This window comes from Quercus lobata, chromosome 11 (assembly GCF_001633185.2).
Source record: "Quercus lobata isolate SW786 chromosome 11, ValleyOak3.0 Primary Assembly, whole genome shotgun sequence".
Taxonomy (NCBI): domain Eukaryota; kingdom Viridiplantae; phylum Streptophyta; class Magnoliopsida; order Fagales; family Fagaceae; genus Quercus; species Quercus lobata.
This window is the reverse complement of record NC_044914.1, coordinates 4,411,016-4,423,866: the sequence shown is the minus strand read 5'-3', so window position 1 is coordinate 4,423,866 and position 12,851 is coordinate 4,411,016. Positions and strand designations below refer to the sequence as shown.

The 12,851-nt window shown below is 32.5% G+C and overlaps 1 pseudogene; it reads right to left on the bottom strand.

Moving 5' to 3' along the window:
* Positions 1-1,104: 1,104 nt before the first annotated feature.
* On the bottom strand, positions 1,105-11,743 carry LOC115967787 (annotated as a pseudogene).
* Positions 11,744-12,851: the final 1,108 nt, after the last annotated feature.

Sequence of the window (12,851 nt, the reverse complement as noted above, 5' to 3'; positions counted from 1 at the left end):
CAACAAAAGCTCAGCAGCAATAAATGTCATGCTTCAACTTTTAGTAATATTTAGATTAGATTTGTATATTTGTTGTATTTTAAAATTGCTATGGACAATCCAACATGTTCCACTGTTATTTTTTTTTTTTTCCCCCTCAAAACAAGAAAAGAAAGGAATTTTTCTTTTTCTAAACGAGCAAGAAAATTTCTCTAAACAAAACACAATTACAAACAAGTCTAAGTAGCTCATAAACTAGTGAAAAAACATGCAAAGCAAGCAAAAAAGAGTTGCAACTCTCTTAGCAAAGCAACAAGCCTCTTGACCAGAACCACTAAATCAAACTTGAGATGCATAATTAGAAGCAACATATTCAATCCCATATATAGAGGAGAAAATGGGCCAAAAAACCGTATAAATTAACCTTGTCATTAGTTCAATCTTGCTAATTTTTTTTCTATACTTTTTTTGTTTAGATGATAAATAGTGGGAGTAAGAAAAATAATATTCAAACCACATGTACGGAGCACAAAAGAATGCCATAACAATTGAGCTATCACTTAAGATACCAGTTATATTCTTTTTCTTTTATTATTTTTAATTCTCATACAACCATTCCCTCCCTTCTAAAAAAAGCTCTAAATTACCAAATAAATAATAACTAATTCACTTTTGATAATTCAATAATTACAATAAAGATGAGGAATTTGAGCCGTAAATATTTATATTAAAAACACTAGAATGTGTCAATTGAGCTATAAGGCTCTTGGCAAATAAAAATAATTATGAAATCAAGTCACAAGAAAATCTTGAACATTAGTAATGCAAAATTACCCAAAAAATTCTTGAACATTGTACATCTTTAAAATGAAAAGGAAATAGAAAATAATAATTTAACCATTATTCTATGACCTCCTTATATGTGAGCCTAAACTTTCCCTCAATAAGTGATTAATACCATAATCAATTACCAATTTATAACAAAATCTTAAGCTGATAACTAAAGGGAGAATTCAACATAAATATTATTCTAAGAAGTCTATTACATATTGCATATAAATACCAAGTCTTTTTTTTTTTTTCATAATATACAAAAATATTTATATCTTCTGCACCAATGAAAACTGAAAAGAATTTGCCTTAAAAATTGGTAAGAAATTGAAATATTGTAAACCAAGTTAGGTATCACTAAAGTGTGTTTACAGTAATGGAATGGAGGACCACAATCCCTATCTTCAATTGCCAAAGTTAATTACAACTTGGGCCATCCAACATCTCTACTACTAGAACAAACTGCAAAGTTGAACAATGAGCAAAGATGAGATCATGAGTGAGAAAGTTTCATAGATCAAATTTTTAATATCGTTACACACTAACCTCGTCATCTTCTCAAAGTATATTCCATCAACTGCACTGTTCAACTGAAACACCCACTCGAGATTGTTCTCAAGCAGCTCTTTAAGTTTCCTCGTCTATAATAATAAAAAGAGAAGACATTGCAATTTGTCTTAATCAGCAAAAAGCAACTACTTGCAAAGCTACCAGACTATTGAAAAATATCAACTATTGACAACTATTGGCCTTTATAGTCATACATTTCAGACATAATCAGATGGCAAATATTGACCACTATTGGCCTTTATGTCATGCATTTCAGCCATCACTAGCCATTACAGGTATGACATTGATATTACAAATTCATATCGAGCTATCAATCACCTAAAACCAAGACAAATCAACCATTTTCCAAGGTAACCACCAAATTTTAACTCCAACACTAAAATATGATTTACACCCCTTAAGTTTGGGGTCACTATCATTTTGTCCCTCATCGTCTTGCCACTAACCCACCAAAAATTACGTCCTTTTGAATAAAAAGAGAAGAAATTAACCCAAAGCCTAACCCGAACCCAAAAATCAACCCATCCAAACACCTCAAAGCCACCAAATCACCACTGTGTATGGCCAGCCTAGCCACAAACTTAAAGGCAAACCCAGGAGAAATCACTGCAACCACCCTATAATGATGTCATATTTGAGTGGATTAATAGCGAAAATGAGACAGACCATGATGGAAGGGGGCACATTGACATTGATTTCATACTTGAGGGTGAAAATTACAAATTCTCATTGACAAGGACAGCAACCCCAAACTTACAATGTAGACGGTATTTTAACCTTGATTTTATGTCTCCCACCGTAAAGCATAAGTGTCTGAGGTCATTGATTCATTCTTGTACAAATACGTGAGTTGTCTCTATCTATTAAAAAATAAAAATAAGAAAGTAAACATCCTTATTCAAGGAAATCAAAAAATGCATAGTTCAATTTGCAAGATATCATCCTAAAACATACTTAAATTTTCAATATCCCAAAAATGTATTAAGATCTAGCTATCTAGTATGAAATGAATCAAATGACACTAGAGATATGAACTTGTAACTAGTCAACAAAAATTATACATTCAAAATCAAAATCAAAATCATAAATGATTGAGTAGGAATTAACAAGAGATTTCTGTTTTTTTGTTTCTAGAGAGAGAGAGAGAGAGAGAGAGGGTAAAGCAACATGGTAGAGTTTTTCAACAATTTTTATAATTGTAAATAATGTGAACGAGATAATGTTTGGTTTTATGAATGAAGCAAATTTCCTTGACATGAATTTTTTGTATATGCAAATTTATATGTTATATACATGTATCTCTATAAAACCAGCTAGAGTAATAAATACACATCTAATTCGCAGAGTAGAAAATCCATAATCAATGTGATTAAAAGTGACTAAGCAATGATTTTTACTGGTTCTTAAGCAAGTTGCTTAAATTGACCAATAAATGTTGGTGAGTAGGTAAATAGTTCAATAGATCAATGAAAGCCTTGAAATCTGACTAGCCAATAAAAGTGATATTAACAAGGGGCATTGTAAATTTACAAAAAAATTCCAGTTAAGCATGGTAGCACAATCATGCATTTAAACAATGACTTAGCAAACTTCAAGAGGTACCTTGCAAAGATGGTGTAAAAAGCTATCAGTAGATAACCATGAATCATTCAGTAGTGTAGATACCCCTGTTGCTGCACCACCAGTATCTTTATGATCTTTCTCAAGCCCAAATTTCAGTTGATAGTAGATAACCTTAATGAATTGCATAGAATTCTATAAGTTGTCAGAGCTCAGTATTAAACTAACAGCAAAAATAGGACAATTACATTTATTGAGGGTTATTCAGTATTAAATGCAGAAAGAAAGAGGCATGTAGCCAATTAGTTGGCACTTCTTAGTGTTTCCAACCGAGAAATCCATAATTCAAATCCCCCTACTCCCAAATATCAATGCATTAAAAATTTTAATTTGGCGAATCAAACATACTAGGAAATTCTATGCAAGTTAACTACAGATGTTGCAAATACAGTAACAACCCAATAAGCCAACTAAGCTTATTTCATGCCCAATATCATAGTTAAATACTTCAACTTATAAGGGGCTACATAAGAATTAAAGCCTTCAGCAAGAAGAGGACTTCAAAGAAGTAAATAAAATAAAAACTTTTGATAACAGAAATATATAACAAAAGGCCAACTAAAACTGATTAGGCTTTTGAAAATTAGGGCAGACCATCAAACAACCTTACCCTTTCTTATTTAGTAACAAAGGAACAAGGTCCTATAGTCTATCAAACAAAATGGCCCCACATTGAGCACAATGATGAAACGAAAAACAAAATCACAAAAAGAAAATAATTGATGATCGAAGGCTTTGTTGCGTTGACTTACATCTTGCATATGCCTTAATAGACATCTCAAGCTTAGTGGCAGCTCTAGGATTTGTTTCAAGGGGTATTAAAATACTTAAATTAAACTCAAAATTTTATAAAAAGAGAACTTGAATATATCAAGTTATTGACATACCAAAAAAAAAAAAAAACACAAATACATGAAATTTTACAATTTCCTTTTATGGGTTTTCATATTTTGAAATCCTTACATGATAGTTAATTATCAATTGTCATTATCTATTATCAAGGTGGGTAGGTGTGACAAGTTTGTATAATGTTTTAATTTGTATGCAGTAATCATTATCTATTTTTCATTCTTTTATAAAAATATTTTAAACTAAATGACAAAACTCAACCCATTAGCAATGCATTAGTTGTTGACCCACACAACCACACTCATCCATACATATAAATAATACACTAAGTGTCTACTTAACGAATCAAATACTTAAACAATCAGTCAATCACTATCTTTACTATTTTTTTTTCATGAATCTAACTTTATAATAATAGGTTATTATAACATAATAACAATAACAATACATACACACAAATGTAACAAACGTTTTGCATTTCCTAATTATTAAATTATATAGAGTTATATTATATTTATACCATACACGTACACATTTACAAACACCAAAATTCATACAAATAACATTATAACAAAAAAAGAATTGAAAAATAATGCACACAATCAATATCAAACAAACACACACAATTCAAATGGTCAAATCTCTGTTATTTGGTTTTGGGTTGGGCTAACATGTGATCAGGGTATGCAAGATTTAAGTTTAAGTGTGCAAAAGTATTTTCAAGAGCAAATTAAACTAGTAAATAAATGTTCCATATATAGATAATTTTTTTCCCAATACCCCTTGAACAACATGTAGAACCGCCCCAACCCAAGCTATCACTGCTCTGCATTCAATTAGATAGCAAAATAGGCAAAAGTCATGTAGCTCAACAAACACCTCCTAGTATTTTAAATGAAAACATCCAAGGTTCAAATCTCCTTCCCCATTGTAACTATTGAATTAATAAAAAATAAAAAATTTGAACTTTCCTTTTTTTACCAAAATAATAATTATTATTATAATTTAACAAACTTTCCTTTCATTTACCAAAAATAATAATAATAATAATTTTTTTTTAAAGAATAGTTGAGTCCTTGTATGAAAAGGCTGCAAAAAAAGACATATACATGTTAACAAAAATAAAATCCTCTCAACATTTTAAAAAAAAAAAAAAAAAATCTAATTATTAAATCTAAACCACATTGGACTCCAAGCAATATCATAATAATATGTTAACTATATAGCTACATACAACCATGATATCACCTATGAATTATTTCAGAAACATGTAAAATTTTCTACAATAAATAGATATTGACAAATTCCACAAAATAGCAACAAAGAATATGTTCAAGTCACCTCCAACAAAGATTATGTCGTTCTAATTCTAACAATGATAGTGCCTCTATTCAATGACCAATGCCACAATTACTATAATGCTGTTTGCAATATCAAATAGCAAAATGATGCAAGACAGCCTAGCTTCACCACCTAAGGGTTGTTTGGAATCACACACCAAACACATATGCAATTTACATGAATGAATATCATTATTCAAAAATATTCTCAATAGTCTGCCTCCAAAATAAATCATTGGAGCTTTTATAGAGCTTCTAGGAAAAAAAAGACATAAAAATAAACATCCATGAAACAAATCCTAAGAAAACTCAAATACTAATCCAGATACTAAACTAATCCCTACCTAAGAATATGAAATTTAATCTCTATCATAACTCAAACAGATTGATGTCCCATGATAAAAAAGCACTAAAATAACCTCGAGTCAAAATACCAAACTTTTAAGAAAAGTCTTTTGTATGATAGATCACTCAAAAGAAAAGGTTTGAGTTCCAACCACATTTGTTCAGCTGAATGACAAAAGCTGAGGGAATTCGGCAATTTGCACCATCAAAACCACAACTTTGGCCCTAGAGCATAAAGTGCCGTAGAATTCCTATGCAAAGTAACAAGAAACTACATGGATTTGAGGTATTTTTAAATCAATTAATATTCCACACATGTTTTTGAAAATGAAGTTCTGAGCTCAAGGAAAACAATGACAATTTTGTGTATATCAAGGCAATGTTTTCAATTATACCAAACGATTAAGTCAAATTTTTGGCATTGAAGAGAATCATCACATCATCTTCCGCATCTTTCTTTAAACCAAAGCAATGAAAGCATAAGATGACACGTGGCACAAAAGGACCAAAATGCCTACACCTTTCAAGTTTACTCACATCATTAGGACAGTGAGAACAAATTCAATCTCACCAAAATTGTTCTACAAATCAATGGAAAACTAGTAGCCAAATCAATACTTACAGCTTCAATACATCCAAATAAAAGGTTAACCAAATCTTTCCACTGTAGAAATCCTTCAAGTGATTGTCCCATCTGCCAAATTTTCAGATGTCATAAAACCTAACAGAAATTTCAACATAAAGAAAGTTTTATAAAGGTCTACACATACCAAAAATGCAAATTGCAGCTCTCCAAGAAGTACATCTTCAGAACCCCCATAATCCTTTATCAGCAAACTTTCTAACAATTGTGTCTAAAAAGATCAGTGGAAGTTAAAACCGAAATCAGTAAATGCTAATGGTAGAATCTGTTGAGGTCATGTCTAAGTCTCTAAGATCTCTTACCTTGTCAATATTCAAGGAAGTAAGTTCTTGCCCATGTATTCCTTTTTGTTTGATAACACGGGGAATTGATGTATAGTAACATCTTCTGCTCTGAGAATTGTCCACTGATGTTAAGAACTTACTAGACTTCATCTGCTCATCTAGTGCTTTTTTCATTGCTGTTTTAGGAGCATTTGTAACTATCCCTAATTCACATGCAACAGTGATCTCTCCTCCAATGGGTTCTGCATGTTGAATGAATCATTTAAATTTAAAAGTTTATGCAGAATTGACAATCAGAAGACACAAACCATAAATTCAAACAACAACCAAGCCTTAGTATCAAAATATAAACCACAGATTCAAAGTAAACAAAGAATCAAGATAACTGGGATAAAAAAATAAAATAAGAATAAAATAGAATTCATGATCTAAACCAAATAAAACAATGATATAGTGGTAGCCATTAGGTGCAGTATAAACAACAAATATGATAAACGAAGTTTCTGAGTGGCACGAGCCATTTATCTTACTAAAGAAACGCTCCAGCCAATCAAATGCCCTTTCTTTACACTTCTTGCAAATGTAATATATCAAACAAGAAGAAGCTGGTGTCTTTTGCCATAATAAACCTTCCCCCCCAAGCTTACATTCCCAACAAGCCACGATAAGTTCTACCCAAAAATTTAGGCAAAAACCAATAAATACCAAATAAGGAAAAATCAAAGGATCAAATGTCTTTTTAAGTGGGCAGTTCAAGAATAATTCACCATCCCTCAAACACACGTCACACCAACAAACAATAAATTTTTTCCCACACCACCAAATACTCAGCTGTAAAAAGACTCATTTCAGAAAGCCCATCGCACATTTTTAGTCCCTCATAAGGCATAGAAACTAAAGAATCAATGGATATTTTTAGTGATCAGTGTCTAAGTTCATATGATATAAGAGTCAAGTTAGACAAATTTGAAAGTTGATGTATACTAGAATAATGGTTAAATGACAAATTCACCCTTGAGATTTTAAAACAAGAGGTAATTTATCAATGTACCTTATATCTACAAAATATCTTTTAAATCTAAAATCAACGTAATCTAGACACGTTTGTACCTTCGATACACTCAGAGGGATGGACAATGGAAACCTTTCAAGGGGGCCTCCAAAAGGGGTAGAACTGTTTAAACATATGATGGTGCAGATAAATTGCATAAAGCTTGGTAGGTCCCGATATTATTTTTAAAGGCCAAAATTAGAGTAGTACCAAATTGTACTGCTTAAATGTAATCTTTGAGGAGCTTAGGGACCATGTCCCCAATATATATTTTCCTGACAATAGACCAAAAGTTTCTGCTCAACTTTAACGACTACTTGTGCCTCTCAATTGTGAAACCACCAAGATATCCACTCACCAAAAATGACCACAACCTCATATTTCTTCATTCCTGCACACACACCCTATGAGTCCAATCTCATCCTCCACCCTGTTCTTGAACACAAGAACTGCATACCTTTGCCTCTCACTCTCTTGTATTGAAAATTAGAACTCCTTCTAAGAAATGGTCAATAATCTCTTCTTCGATGATAATTCCTCCACACAAAATAAATTGATGAGAAAATTGCACACATCTATAGACATATAACCTAGAAAGCACCGACACGGCTCCAAGGTCGTCGTACCGGAGTCCAACGCGGTGTCCGATGCGCCGACTCTCCCCTTTTTATTTCTTTTTTTTTTTTTTATTCACAGCGATTCACACCGACTCGGCCAGATTCACGCCGATTCGGGTGGAAACGGGAACTGATACAGCCGAACGGCCACCGAAACATGCCAATACGGCCAAAACAGCCGCCGAAATGGACAGCGGCTGCAATTCTTCTGCTTCATGTGGCCTTGTGAGAGGGAAAAAAAAAAAGAGAAGGAAGAAGAAGATGAGAAGACACAAAAAAATGGATGGAAGAAAAATAAAGGTATGTAACAAAAGAATATAAATTAAGTAGGTGGAAAAGTTAATTATTTAATGTGGGTGGGCTTGGGAATTGGAAAATGAGTAAAGGAACCCTCTTGAAATGTGGTTTTTTGTTTATAATTACCAAAAATATTGATTTTATTAAAAAAAATCATAAATAATTGTTTTTTAATAATAAATTCTACCATTTATTTGAATTTTTTTATATAAAAATATTAAATTCACTATATAAAAATAATTTTAATAATTTTTTAATCGACCGCACCCAGCCACACCCACACCCTATTTTTTCAAAAATTGCCGAGTCCCGCACCCACACCTGCACCCACACTCGCACCCAAAAACACACCCATGCTTCATAGCATATAACATGTATCCCATAGCATGACACTACTCTAAATCGTTAAAGCTTTCTACTGTTACATGGTTTCCCAACCTTGGTTAGATAATTATGAGACTAATTTCCACCATTTTCCTAGTGCCAATCCCTCTCAAAGTCTACCATTTTCCAACTTCAAAGTCTAGTCTCAAATCTGTTTTATCCATTTTTCATAAGAAACATAACTACAACAGAAAATCAGTGAGCAAGAAGCATCTAAATATCACCAACATGAAAGAGAAACTAAAACTGATTGAAAAAGAAACATATACGCAGATGGAAAATAGATAATAAATCAAACACAAGCGACAATGGTAAAGAAACTCATAATAGATTGCAGTATTAAGAGCCCCAAGTGTAGTTAGATGGAACAAACCAATCCATTCAATAATGCTCTTTGTAATGTAATTTGATAAATGCTTCCAATCTCCATACTGGCTTTAGATTATAAGGACCAAGTTGTCTGTCGAACTCCAAACTTTTAACTGCCTGACAATATCTCTCTTCCTTAACAAAGCAAAAGTGAGAGAGAGAAAACAAACTCAGTTTCAGATCAACAAGATTTTTAAATTTAGACCTTAGACACTCAAAGCATTCTTCACAAAAGCAAAGTTTCAAGCTTCAAAGCAGGTAGCTTGGTGAAACTGAGTGGCATAATAGCTATAAATCTTGCAAGTGATCACCTAGCAGAATATATTATGAGGGTTGAATGTCCACTTCTATAGATTTGAACAATAGGATCTACCAAGTAGGGGAACATAACCATGTAAAAGCATTATGTCAAGTTCAAATTCTCACTGTACTACACAATTTTTGTATTCTCAAGTTAACTTTGATTAGATTAAAACCCAATTTAAGGAAATCAGGCAAGAAAAAAAACCAATATTGCAACTGCATTAAGCAATCAACTGACATCAGGTTAGTCTGGTTTTCAGATTTTTTTTTTTTTATGATAGATAACGTAAAAAAAAATTTATTAAAAAACCAGCCAACATGAGTACATTGGGGATGTACTGTGGGGGCAAAAATCAAGAATCAAAATTATAATGATCAAGTAAAATAGGAATGGAAGAACAAGTAAAATGCGATAAAGCGACACTCCAAACAAGGAGAGTATGGCAGAAAAAAGACTTAATCTCTAGCAAGGACCATTCACATCCCTCAAAACATCTAGCCCTATTGGAAAATTAGTTGAGGACTAACTCTAAGTCAACTTTATAATTTCTTCAGACATACTCGGTCAAATGCTCAAATGTTTTTAAATAAAACCATCTTTTGATTTCCTTACATGATTTCAAAGCTTTATAAGCATTTGATTGCAAAGAGGGGAAAAGAACCAGGTTTTCCTAAAACGGACGCCTAATCGATTTTTCTTGCTCGGTAGCGCTTCCAAAATGCAGCAGGTTAGCAAGTTCTGTTTTGCCAAAACCTAAAAGGGCACAAGTTCCCTAACTAATGTCAAGACTTGAGGCCACAATGCAAATCCATGCAGGTTGCAAAATACATCAGTCTGACTCTGTTCCCATATTAGTAGCTATATGCATCAGGTACTAAAAATAAATAAATAAATGGTATGTGCAATTAAAATGGTTACAAACCTCTTCTCCTGATACTTTGACAAATCTTTCCTGTAGTTGATCCCACCTACAAACAACTAGCTGTTACAGCCATTTACATGAGAATGATCATTCCTGGTGCAAACTTCCACCTCATTTCAAAATAACTTATTGTTAATTAACTTCACACTCTCCACAAATCTAGACACACAAAAATTGGCTAAATGAAGTGGCCTCCAGTTAAATCTAATCAATTATTCCCCAGTTATAGGGGTGTATCACATTTTAAAAAAAGCTCACTTTATCTAAGCTTTCATGCTTAAAAAGGGCAAGTACACAATAACCTTATTGTTATGCAATGGCAGGATGCCAGTAGGAAACTATGCTGAAAATTATAACATAAAGATGTCAATTACTTGTTTCTATTTTATTCTCTCAGCCACAATTTTATACAAACTGTTTCAAAAACAAGTTTTTCTCTCGCTTCATCTTTCTTGAACATTTAATAACATGGGCTGATTTACCTAATTATTTGTATAATAAATCATGTTGGCCTCTTATTTTTACAGTTCAAACGCGCGTTCCATCAAAGCCTCATTTCAAACATAGAGGAAATAGTTATTAATGAAATTGGAAAAGATCTAGATCTTCTATCTAGGAGCATGGATGCATCAAATGGTTGAAGTGTACAATTAGGATATGTTTTGGACCTAGAAACGGCTCCAACATGACCAGATATTGATGGCAACTGTTATAAATGGCAACCGACATTAAGACAGCAATAGATGGCAACTGTTATAAATTGTAGTACTAAACAAAATGAAAGATTCTACAAAGAGCGGAGCGAATTGAACACACTATAAACTAAAGCAGAAAAGTTGGAAATAAAGTAAATGCATTTGAAACCTCAGAAGGAGCAGCGTGGATAAAGAAACCAATAATTGGTGAGAAATCCTTGCCATCTCTGCGTGCAACAAGTATTACAAAATTGCTATACAAACAAAAATCGCATAAAAATACAATAACTAATAAATTACAAGAACATAAGATTTCTGACAATCAAAGTAACCTGGTGGATGAACTATAATATAGAAAATGAGAAGCAGGAGGAATCATCTTGATACCCTTAAAAGTAGGTCCAACAGGAAACATCTGCCACATTGATTGATTGATTGATTGATGAATAAATATAAGTAAAACCAAACAGAAGAAAGAAGTAGAAGAAGAAGAAGAAGAATATAGTACCTGAGTATCGATGAGGAACATCGAGGAGGAGAAGTGTAACGCCCTGCTGTGTTCGGATCCATACTCTGAGAGAGAAAGAATTTCAAATTACCATTCCTCTTTTTATTTTGAAAATTTTGGGGTTCCTCTTTTTTGTTCGGTCTTTTGGGTTAATATTGTAAAATTTAAAGTTAATTTACATTTCAGGAACGGTTGGAAGTTAATTGACAAATTGATCAGAGCGACTGAATTTCGGCAATGGGATTGCCGAAATTCCACTGCCCAATTCTACTGTCCGAGTGCTGTGTGTCTTAGTGTGTCCGAGTGTGGAGTACTCTTAAAATAAAATAAAAAAGACAATGGCGGCAATGCCATTGCCGAAATAGGGGAATAAATTTTTTTTTAAGCAATTGTGGTAATGGCATTTGCCGAAAATGGAAAAAAAAAGTGGTTTCGAAATCTCTAGAAGAGTAAAAAAAAGGGTTTTATGTCCACAATATTTTCACAATAAATCACATATAATTAGTCCACAATATTTTCACAATAAATCACATATAATTAGTTATTATTAGTTAAAAAAATTTGTGACAACTAATTGTGGCCATGGCATTGCTGAAATAGGAAAAAAAAAATTGTGGCAATACCGTTGACGAAATAGAGAGAAAAATAAAAGTGACAAACTATTTGAGACAATTGCATTGCCAAAATAAGGAGAAAAAAAAATTGGAAATACCATTGCCGAAATAGGAGAATAAAAAAAATTTTAGCAATTGTGACAATGGGATTGCTAAAAATGTGAGGAAAAAAAAAAAAAAGAGGAGAAAAGGATTACGGCAATCCTATTGCCGTAAATGTGGAAAAAAAAAAAAAAAAAAAGGATTACAACAATCCCATTGCCGTAATCCCTTTTCTCCTTCTTTTTTTTTTTTTTCTTCTTTTTTTCACATTTTTCGACAATGCTATTGCCGAAATAGGGAAAATTTTTTATTCCCACAATTCTCTCTCTTTTTTTTTTTTTTTTTTCCACATTTTCATCAATGGAATTGCCGAAATTTGTTTCCCAATTTTGGCAATTCCATTGCCATAATCCTTCTATCTTTTTTTTCTCACATTTTCGGCAATCCCATTGTCACAATTGCTAAAAAAAATTTTATTCCCCTATTTTGGCAATAGTATTTCCAATTTTTTTTGTCTCCCTATTTCGGCAATACAATTGCCTCAAGTAGTTTGTCACTTTTATTTTTCTCCCTATTTCGGTAATGAT